The sequence below is a fragment of the Salmo salar genome, chromosome ssa01 (assembly GCF_905237065.1).
Source record: "Salmo salar chromosome ssa01, Ssal_v3.1, whole genome shotgun sequence".
In the NCBI taxonomy this organism is placed as follows: domain Eukaryota; kingdom Metazoa; phylum Chordata; class Actinopteri; order Salmoniformes; family Salmonidae; genus Salmo; species Salmo salar.
The window spans coordinates 116,928,873-116,940,554 of NC_059442.1; the positions used below are offsets into that span (position 1 = coordinate 116,928,873).

Sequence of the window (11,682 nt, forward strand, 5' to 3'; positions counted from 1 at the left end):
GGTGTTTGTACCATTTGATAAATCTTGTTTTGCAAGTGAACCCCACACCTCGCTGCCATAAAGTGCAATTGGTTCAGTGACACATTCAATTAGTTTTAGCCAAATTTTAATAGGTATTTCAATTTGAATTTGTTTTTTAACTCCATCAACAGCAGGTGCATTTCAAGAGCGGCAAATTTGAATCCAAATAAATGTCAAAATTCAAATTTTTCAAACATACAACTATTTTACACCCTTTGAAAGATAAACATCTCCTTAATCTAACCACGTTTTACGATTTCAAAAAGGTTTTACGGCGAAAGCATAAATTTAGAGTATGTTAGGACAGTACATTTACAAGAGTTGTGTGTAATGTTTTGTCAATTCAAAGACAAGGTCACCAAAACCATAAAACCAGCTAAAATGATGCACTAACCTTTTACAATCTCCATCAGATGACACTCCTAGGACATTATGTTAGACAATGCATGCATTTTTAGTTCTATCAAGTTCATATTTATATCCAAAAACAGCGTTTTACTATGGCATTGATGTTGAGGAAATCGTTTCCCTCCAATAACCGGCAGTCAAGTCAGCACCACAAATTAAATAATTAAAATTAGAAAACATTGGTAAAATATTATATTGTCATTTAAAGAATTATAGATTTACATCTCTTGAACGCAATCAACTTGCCAGATTTAAAAATAACCTTACTGGGAAATCACACTTTGCAATAATCTGAGCACTGCGCCCAGAAAAATACGCGTTGCGATACAGACTAGCCGTCATGTTGGGGAGATCTAAAATCGAAAATACTATGTAAATAATCCATTACCTTTGATTCTCTTCATCAGATGTCACTTCAGGTATCACAGGTCCATAACGAATGTAGTTTTGTTCAAAAAAGCTCATCATTTATGTCCAAAAATCTCCGTCTTGTTAGCACATGATCTAAGCCCGCCGGACTTCACTTCATGAACGAGGGGAAAAAAATATATTTACGTTCGTTCAAACATGTCAAACGTTGTATAGCATAAATCATTAGGGCCTTTTTTAACCAGAACATGAATAATATTCAAGGTGGACGAATGCATTCTCTTTTATAACGTATTGGAACGAGGGTACCCAACATGAACTCGCGCCAGGTGTCTAATGGGCCATCATCGTTCCATGGCTCTTGTTCGGTCAGATCTCCCTCCAGAAGACTCAAAACACTTTGTAAAGGCTGGTGACATCTAGTGGAAGCAATAGGAAGTGCCAAAATATTCCTCAGCCCCTGTGTTTTTCAATGGCATAGGTTTAAAGGTAATACAACACATCAGGTATCCACTTCCTGTCAGAAAATGTCTCAGGGTTTTGCCTGCCAAATGAGTTCTGTTATACTCACAGACACCATTCAAACAGTTTTAGTAACTTTAGGGTGTTTTCTATCCATATATAATAAGTATATGCATATTCTAGTTACTGGGTAGGATTAGTAACCAGATTAAATCGGGTACATTTTTTTATCCAGCCGTGCAAATACTGCCCCCTAGCCCTAACAGAATGTCCTGCGTGCTTTCTCTCTCAGTTCATTCACTGCCTCATTAAGGTGTCCAGTTGAGCTTATTTTTAAACCTCAGTAATTGTAGTGTGTACAGTACTCTATATTTTGTACCAATTGAGAACTTTTGTCTAATTCCCTAAGATCTGGATCTTCTCTGGAAAATCATTATTTTAGTATTTTTGGGGTTTACTGCCAGGGCCCAGGTCTGGCAGGTCCAGGCTCTGCTGTAGGCCAGGTGCTGTGGGTGACAGCAGGCATAGGTCATCTGCGAAGAGTAGGCATTTAACCTCTGAATTGTGGAGGATAACACCAGGGGCTGAGGATTTTTCTAGAATAGTGGCCAATTCGTTGATGTAAATATTGAAGAGTGCAGGGCTCAGATTGCAACCCTGGCGAAGGCCCCGCTCTTGGTTAAATAATTCTGTTCTTTTCTTACCAATTTTAATGCAGCACGTATTGCCAGTATACATTGATTTAATTATGTCATATATTTTACCCCTACACCACTTTCAATAACTTTGTTGAACAGTCCTGTATGCCAAATAGAATCAAATGCTTTTTGGAAGTTGATAAAGTAAGCGTATATTTTGGTGGACATGTTTATCTATCAGGGTGTGTAGGGTGTAAATATGATCAGTCGTGCAATGTTTTGATATAAATCCAATTTGGCTTTTACCCAAGACATTGTGCTTATTAAGGAAGTTTAGAACTCTTACATTTATAATACTACAGAAAACCTTCCCCAGGTTACTGTTCACACAAATGCCTCTGTAATTGTTAGGGTCGAATTTGTCTCTGTTCTTAAAGATTGGGGTTATGAGTCCTTGATTCCAGATGTCAGGGAAATAACCTACACTCAGGATCAAATTAAAAAGTTGAATTATAGCCAATTGAAATTTTGCAATAGTGAGTTTGAGCATCTCATTTAGGATGCCATCAGGTCCGCATGCTTTTTTAAATTTGAGAGCCTGAAGTTTCTTATAGAGCTCCTGGTCAGTAATTGGGGAGTCCAATGGATTTTGATTGTCCTTTTTTTCCTTAATCCATTCAACTTCTCATGAATTTGTCGTTGTTCTGCGTTAGTGTCAATTTGAACGGTGTTGTAGAGTGTTTTAAAATGGGTTGTCCAAACGTCACCATTTACTATTGCTAATTCCTCCTGTTTCGATTTGTTTTTTTTTTCTCCAATTTTGCCAGAAGTTGTTTGTGTTGATGGACTCCTCAATTAGTGTCAGCTGCTTTTTACTGTGCTTTTTTTGGTTCTGAGTGTACGTTATAGCGTTTTAAAGTCTCTCTCTCTCTCTCTCTCTCTCTCTCTCTCCGTTAGTTTCCTAAGACTTTTATCAATGCATGTGTTGCCTTTTTTAAATTGTTTCTCCGTGCGGAGGCCATCTACATATTCTATACTGAACTGTTTATCTTCTATTCCTAGGTCAGGTTGCAGGTGGGCCTGTACATAGTCTACATACAAGACTGGTTGACAGTCTACAGTAGAGAACAGATTCTGGTCCTACGGCTTGAAGATCACGCTTCCAACAGGAAATACACAATGCACAAAGTCTTTGACTTCCTCAACTTGGGTATGTAGTATTCAACTCTTGTCCTTAATATTTCTTTATTTCAAGTCAGTCAGTCTATATTGAAGCTGCCAGACGCAGAGCTTTAATCCTTAGCAAGCTCTTTGAAGTTTACTTATGCAACCACCGAAGATCCACATCATATTATTATTATAGACACTTCCCCATGCTATTCTTACTATAAGCTGAAAGGGGCAGCACAACCCCACAGCCCTATAACTCCCCAACAATCCGACTAGTCTCACCGTCACCCAGGTAACAGGGTATAACAGAGGTTATGTCGTGGAATATTGCTTCAAAAATATAACACTCTTACAAGAACCTTTGAATTCAATATAGACTTTAATACAGAGTAGCAAAACCGAGTCCTTCCATGAAAAATACTAAATTCTCATATTACAGAGTCCTGCCTTTATAGGATTCTGTCTTTGCATAACGCATAGAGTCCCCTCCTCTATATGAAAATAACTTCCCTAGACCGTTCTTTACCATTATCTCTCCATATCAGTTGTTGCTTGTTAACGCCCACATCTGACAGCTGTATAGGTTATAATGGGTGCAGGGCCTGGTCCTATATATTCCATTCCTTATATAGCCATTCTGTTTCAGCTCTTCAAAGTGGACAGCCTAAATGCTGCTGTCGTGTCTTTGGCTATGCCGGATTAAGTGATATGACATGCTAACCTATAAAATTCTTTCTCTAATTAATATTACCTGATTAAGCTAATCATGTGAATGTAATTAACTAGAAAGTCGGGGCACCACGGAAGAACGTTTATAGAGCCGTTATCTTCCGAATAAACTCTTAAAATACTTAGTAATACTTTACATCGGTAGCAGTCAATATTAACCCTTATCTTATTTTCAGTCTCATAATGAAAGTTGTAAATTCTTGGCTATCTTCACGAACCCTGGCTTACAAGTTGAATCAGCAATACCAAATTGGGTTTAATTATTTATTTACTAAATACCTCAACTAATCACACAGAATTACATATACACAGAATACAAATGATGTCATACAGAAAACGTCCTGGTGGACGGAACCTGTATGATGTCTGGTTACACAAAGGAAGGGGTTGGGCTTGAATGAAAGAGCGGGAAGACTTAGGAACGAAGAAACAGCAGCTATGCTATCGTAAATACATTATCTTATGCATTCTAAATTACCGCCCATTTGGAAAAGGAAAATGCAATAAATATTTACTCTGAGCTGCGCTTCGGTAGATTGGTTGTAGATGCTGGCCGGGTTGGCCAACAGATCTTCCTGTTCTCGGAAGAATGTCTCTGGTGGTAAATTGGATACGTGGTGGTATCTTCGTCTGGTCGTTAGACTGGATCCGTCGTCCGTCCTTTCCTAGCCCAAGTCTACAGCGGCCGCTGCTAACTCAACGGCTAGGAAGTATCACTTCTGTAGTGAATAAGCTCAAAGTTCATACCATTCGCCACCAAAGCTCACGCCGAGGTTGGCTTAGTTCTGTACTTGACATGTGTGTCCTTCTAACGTAGAGGCTGCAGACCTCACGTACTGGAACAACCTGGTTATCTTTTCGTCAAAGGCTTATATAGTGGAGAGGGGGAGTGATGTGTTTCATCGTTTATAACCCCTGTCTCTTCACAGGGGTGGGACACTGATCAAGCAGGGCACTTTCCTTATGAAAACCCAATTCTCTCATTTGGAAGCTAAAATTACATTTAATCTCATAACAAACAATTCCAATATCAAACATTTCAATTGCATAACAATTCCATGTTACTCTGATAACTAGAGGGTGTATACTTTCTCAGGTACAGTTTATGTCGTCCTGTCATCAGTCATAATGTCTCAGATAACAACGAACTGACATCCATACTCATTACGTTCCAAAGCATATTTCCAACTGGTTTTATTACCAAAATATGGTTCCTTTCCCCATTTGTTTGATGTTCCCAGACTCTCTATATTTAACAGGACAGCAGTCCTTCAGGACAGCAGTCCTTCAGTAGGGTCAGAGAGGGGAAGGGAGAAAGGTATTTATGGGGGGTCATAAACCTTACCCACAGGCCAACGTCATGACACTGCTAATAATGGAAATGGAATCAGAGTCATGAGTTTTGCTCCCACAGTTACTGTAAAAGTTGCTGTAGAGCACTCTTTGATTGATTGATGAATTGATTGACTTACTGATTGGTTGATTAATGTATTGATTGAATGATTGACTGACTGATTGATTGACTGACTGATTGATTGACTGGCAGATTGGTTGATTGACTGACTGATTGACTGATTGGTATGTGGCTTATAGTATGTCTATGTGTGTATTAAAGGTCCGTTGACGGTGCAGAAGGAAGCGGAGATCACTAAAAGTCCCGCCTCCAACACACGGCGGCCAGCAGATAAGAACCTAGGACCCATGCTCCCCGTAACCAAGGAGATACTGAGGGACTTCTACACTCCATTCAACATGAAACTGGCCAAGGTGCTCCGCAATGACTCCTTCAGATGGGACAACTATTCAAAACTCATATAAAGACTTTTTTTAATGGGGAAACCATTCAAAACTCATATAAATACTTTTTTTTAATGGGGAAACCATTCAAAACTCATGTCAAGACTTGTTTTAATGGGGAAACCATTCAGAGCTCATATAAAGATTTGTTTTAATGTGGAAACCATTCAGCACTCGAATATCCCAGTCAATGTTCCATCCACATTTTTTGGGGCACTGTGCAAATTTCCGGTCTGCTGAGCGCAAACTTGAACTTTGTGAAAATTCTGTGCAACTTCCAGCGATGCGTTCACTGTGAATACTGAGGCTGTACCCGCTTTAAGTTACAGTTTTACTGTGAACACTGAGGCTGTACCCGCTTTAAGTTACAGTTTTAACAGTGACCAAGTAGGCTACTGTGGCTATTTGTTCATAATGTAGGTCCACCAGAGTGGCCTACTATCAAAACAATGGAGAAAAATGCATCCCATAACATGTTAATAACATGGAAATAACTGTTCTATCATTCAGCCTACAGTAGCAGCCAATGTGTGGTGTTCAATGTCTACATTCCATCAGACTTTTGAAGAGAAAAAACATGCAGTATTTGACATTAACCTGTTGATCCACTTGTCCTTCAGACATGGAGGTGACTGAAAATGTTGTTGTGTTGTTTGATGCAAGAAACCACTTTCCAAAATAAAATCCATTATTATTCCCATACCATTATTACAGAGAATAAGACAAATTATGCTACCCTCTGCCTATTGGCTGCTGAGCTTATTCAAGCCTGTCTCAAAATACAACACTGCCCCTTTAAGAAAACAAAAAAAGCTCTTTACCTGACTCCCTTTTCCAAAGATGTCTAGAAATGTACACATTTTGTGCTCTTGTTGGAAGCAATCACTCCCCCTATTTCTGACTACAAATGGGCTAATATCTCACTAACTGGCAAAGGATATGAACAAAATGGGCACACATGGATAAATGCAGCTCTTGCTTTAACCTCAGAACAAGCGCATCCACTCACGACCGCTCATGCTGTAAACACAGTCCAGTTCAAAGTCAATGGCACAGATCCATATATGGCAATGGTCTATTTGCATATAGGCCTACTGCAGCTCTGATTGTTTATGCTACACTGGTCCGTGTAGAGTACGGTCTGAGTTGTGCGTGTCAATACAATAGAATCGTGGAAGAAGTTTGGAACCACCAAGACTCTTCCTAGAGTTGGCCGCCCGTCAAAACTGAGCATTCGGGGGAGAAGGGCCTTGATCAGGGAGGTGAACAAGAACCCAATGGTCACTCTGACAGAGCTTTAGAGTTCCTCTGTGGTGATGGGAGAATCTTCCAGAAGGACAACCATCTCTGCAGCTCTCCACCAATCAAGCCTTTATGGTAGAGTGACCAGACAGAAGCCACTCCTCAGTAAAAGGCACATGACAGCCCGCTTGGAGTTTGCCAAAAGGCACCTAAAGGACTCAGACCATGATAAACAAGATTCTATGGTCTGTTGAAACCAAGATTGAACTCTTTGGCCTGAATGCCAAGCGTCACATTTGGAGGAAACCTGGCACCATCCCTACGATGAAGCATGGTGGTGGCAGCATCATGCTTTGGGGATATTTTTCAGCGGCAGAGACTGGGAGACTAGTCACAATCGAGACAAATATGAACGGTGCAAAGTACAGAGAGATCCTTGATGAAAACCTGCTCCAGAGTGCTCAGGACCTCAGACTGGGGCGAAGGTTCACCTTCCAACAAGCTAACAACCCTAAACACACAGCCAAGACAACGCAGGAGTGGCTTCGGGACAAGTCTCTGTATGTCCTTGAGTGACCTAGCCAGAGCCTGGACTTGAACGCATCAAACATCTCTGGAGAGACCTGAAAATAGCTGTGCAGCAACGCTCCCCATTCAACCTGACAGAGCTTGAGTGGAGAATGGGAGAAACTCCTCAAATACAGCTGTGTCAAGCTTGTAGTGTCATACCCAAGAAGAATCGAGGCTGTAATCGCTGCCAAAGGTGCTTCAACAAAGTACTGAGTAAAGGGTCTGAATACTTATGCAAATGTAATATTTCAGTTTTTTATTTTTAATAAATTAACAAAAAAACTAAAAATCCTGTTTTTGCTTTGTCATTATGGGCTATTGTACTGTATGTAGATTAATGAGGGAAAAAATATTTAATCCATTTTAGAATAAGACTGTAACGTAACAAAATGTGGAAAAAGTCAAGTAGTCTGAATTGTTTCTGAAAGCGCTGTACATTTAAATCATGTGCTTTTTAATTTGTATTTTACTGGGCGGATGGTGCCTGCATCTGATGGTCAGTCTCGGCGGAGGGAGAAGAGCAGCAGACTGAGGGTCTGCCTCTCAACGTCCCTCGAGTCGCATTATTTCTGCCTCATGCACAAATTCATGTTGTTACTCCTATAAACTAAGAAAGTTAAATATTCCTCGATATTAAAAAGACCCAAGCCGCTAATAACAACAACAATACAAGCCTATAGATACACTTTCCTACTCATTCATTACTGCTGCAGTGCTTGTTGTAGCGCTGAGTGGAAATAGGAAGAACACGCATTTTATGCGTTATAAAAGTGTTGAATACAAAGTGTTGACAGTGCTGAGTAAGAACTTAAACATGAACTCACTCATAAAAACAGCAGCTCTTTGCTGTATTCGTTGACAGTCTCTTTCTAGTCGTGGTTTTAAACGTTTTGAAATCTCACAACATCAACTTTACTGTATCTTTCTGTTATGGCTGCTACATTACTGCAGACACGGTCATCTGAGCCATCCGATTGGCCTGTAGTGCATTTGATTTGCTCTCTGGGCCCTGCCGGGAAGGCAGAGTTTGTACCTTCAGACACATGAAATGGTTCAAAATGGCAACAGTTGGCCTACCGGGCATGCAGGAGAGCTGAATCGGGTGCATCTACCGCCGAACAGCCCGAGATGAATAAAATAAATAGACTTTATCGTTGGGTTTGGGCGATCGACTAGGAAGGTCTTAGAGATCGACCAGTGGATCGCGATCGATTTACAGAAATGTTTGGCGTTCGACTAGGAAGGCCTTAGAGATCGACTAGTGGATCGCGATCGATTTACAGAAATGTTTGGCGATCGACTAGGAATGCACCCAGGCTAAATTATAATTCACCCAGGCTACATTATAATCCATCCAGGCTACATTATAATCCACCCAGGCTACATTACAATCCACCCAGGCGGCATTATAATTAACCCAGGCTAAATTATAATTCACCCAGGCGAAATTATAATCCACCCAGGCTAAATTATAATCCACCCAGGCTAAATTATAATTCACCCAGGCTACATTATAATCCACCCAGGCTACATTATAATCCACCCAGGCTACATTATAATTCACCCAGGCTACATTATAATCCACCCAGGCTAAATTATAATTCACCCAGGCTAAATTATAATTCACCCAGGCTACATTTTAATCCACCCAGGCTACATTACAATTCACCCAGGCTACATCACAATTCACCCAGGCTAAATTATAATTCACCCAGGCTACATTATAATTCACCCAGGCTACATTATAATTCACCCAGGCTACATTATAATCCACCCAGGCTACATTATAATCCACCCAGGCTACATTATAATCCACCCAGGCTACATTACAATTCACCCAGGCTAAATTATAATTCACCCAGGCTACATTACAATTCACCGAGGCTAAATTATAATTTACCCAGGCTAAATTATAATTCACCCAGGCTACATTATAATTTACCCAGGCTACATTACAATTCACCCAGGCTAAATTATAATCCACCCAGGCTAAATTATAATCCACCCAGGCTAAATTATAATCCACCCAGGCTAAATTATAATTCACCCAGGCTACATTATAATTCACCCAGGCTACATTATAATTCACCCAGGCTACATTATAATCCACCCAGGCTACATTACAATTCACCCAGGCTAAATTATAATTCACCCAGGATAAATTATAATTCACCCAGGCTACATTATAATTCACCCAGGCTACATTATAATTCACCCAGGCTACATTATAATCCACCCAGGCTAAATTATAATTCACCCAGGCTACATTATAATCCACCCAGGCTACATTATAATCCACCCAGGCTACATTATAATTCACCAGACTAAATTATAATCCACCCAGGCTAAATTATAATCCACCCAGGCTAAATTATAATTCACCCAGGCTACATTATAATCCACCCAGGCTACAGTATAATTCACCCAGGCTACATTATAATCCACCCAGGCTAAATTATAATTCACCCAGGCTAAATTATAATTCACCCAGTCTACATTTTAATCCACCCAGGCTACATTACAATTCACCCAGGCTACATCACAATTCACCCAGGCTAAATTAAAATTCACCCAGGCTAAATTATAATTCACCCAGGCTAAATTATAATTCACCCAAGCTACATTATAATTCACCCAGGCATCATTATAATCCACCCAGGCTACATTATAATCCACCCAGGCTACATTACAATTCACCCAGGCTAAATTATAATTCACCCAGGCTAAATTATAATTCACCCAGGCTACATTTTAATCCACCCAGGCTACATTACAATTCACCCAGGCTACATCACAATTCACCCAGGCTAAATTATAATTCACCCAGGCTACATTATAATTCACCCAGGCTACATTATAATTCACCCAAATCCACCCAGGCTACATTATAATCCACCCAGGCTACATTACAATTCACCCAGGCTAAATTATAATTCACCCAGGCTACATTACAATTCACCGAGGCTAAATTATAATTTACCCAGGCTAAATTATAATTCACCCAGGCTACATTATAATTTACCCAGGCTACATTACAATTCACCCAGGCTAAATTATAATCCACCCAGGCTAAATTATAATCCACCCAGGCTAAATTATAATTCACCCAGGCTAAATTATAATTCACCCAGGCTACATTATAATTCACCCAGGCTACATTATAATTCACCCAGGCTACATTATAATCCACCCAGGCTACATTACAATTCACCCAGGCTAAATTATAATTCACCCAGGATAAATTATAATTCACCCAGGCTACATTATAATTCACCCAGGCTACATTATAATTCACCCAGGCTACATTATAATCCACCAAGGCTAAATTATAATTCACCCAGGCTACATTATAATCCACCCAGGCTACATTATAATCCACCCAGGCTACATTATAATTCACCAGACTAAATTATAATCCACCCAGGCTAAATTATAATCCACCCAGGCTAAATTATAATTCACCCAGGCTACATTATAATCCACCCAGGCTACAGTATAATTCACCCAGGCTACATTATAATCCACCCAGGCTAAATTATAATCCACCCAGGCTAAATTATAATTCACCCAGGCTACATTATAATCCACCCAGGCTACAGTATAATTCACCCAGGCTACATTATAATCCACCCAGGCTAAATTATAATTCACCCAGGCTAAATTATAATTCACCCAGTCTACATTTTAATCCACCCAGGCTACATTACAATTCACCCAGGCTAAATTAAAATTCACCCAGGCTAAATTATAATTCACCCAGGCTAAATTATAATTCACCCAGGCTACATTATAATTCACCCAGGCATCATTATAATCCACCCAGGCTACATTATAATCCACCCAGGCTACATTACAATTCACCCAGGCTAAATTATAATTCACCCAGGCTAAATTATAATTCACCCAGGCTACATTTTAATCCACCCAGGCTACATTACAATTCACCCAGGCTACATCACAATTCACCCAGGCTAAATTATAATTCACCCAGGCTACATTATAATTCACCCAGGCTACATTATAATTCACCCAGGCTACATTATAATCCACCCAGGCTACATTATAATCCACCCAGGCTACATTATAATCCACCCAGGCTACATTACAATTCACCCAGGCTAAATTATAATTTACCCAGGCTAAATTATAATTCACCCAGGCTACATTATAATTTACCCAGGCTACATTACAATTCACCCAGGCTAAATTATAATCCACCCAGGCTAAATTATAATCCACCCAGGCTAAATTATAATTCACCCAGGCTAAATTATAA

At 39.8% G+C, this 11,682-nt stretch overlaps 1 pseudogene; it reads left to right on the top strand.

The window, feature by feature from the left end:
* Window positions 1–5,871, top strand: part of LOC123724407 (carbohydrate sulfotransferase 15-like) — a 96,127-nt pseudogene extending 90,256 nt beyond the window's left edge.
* The last annotated feature ends 5,811 nt before the right edge of the window (window positions 5,872–11,682 follow it).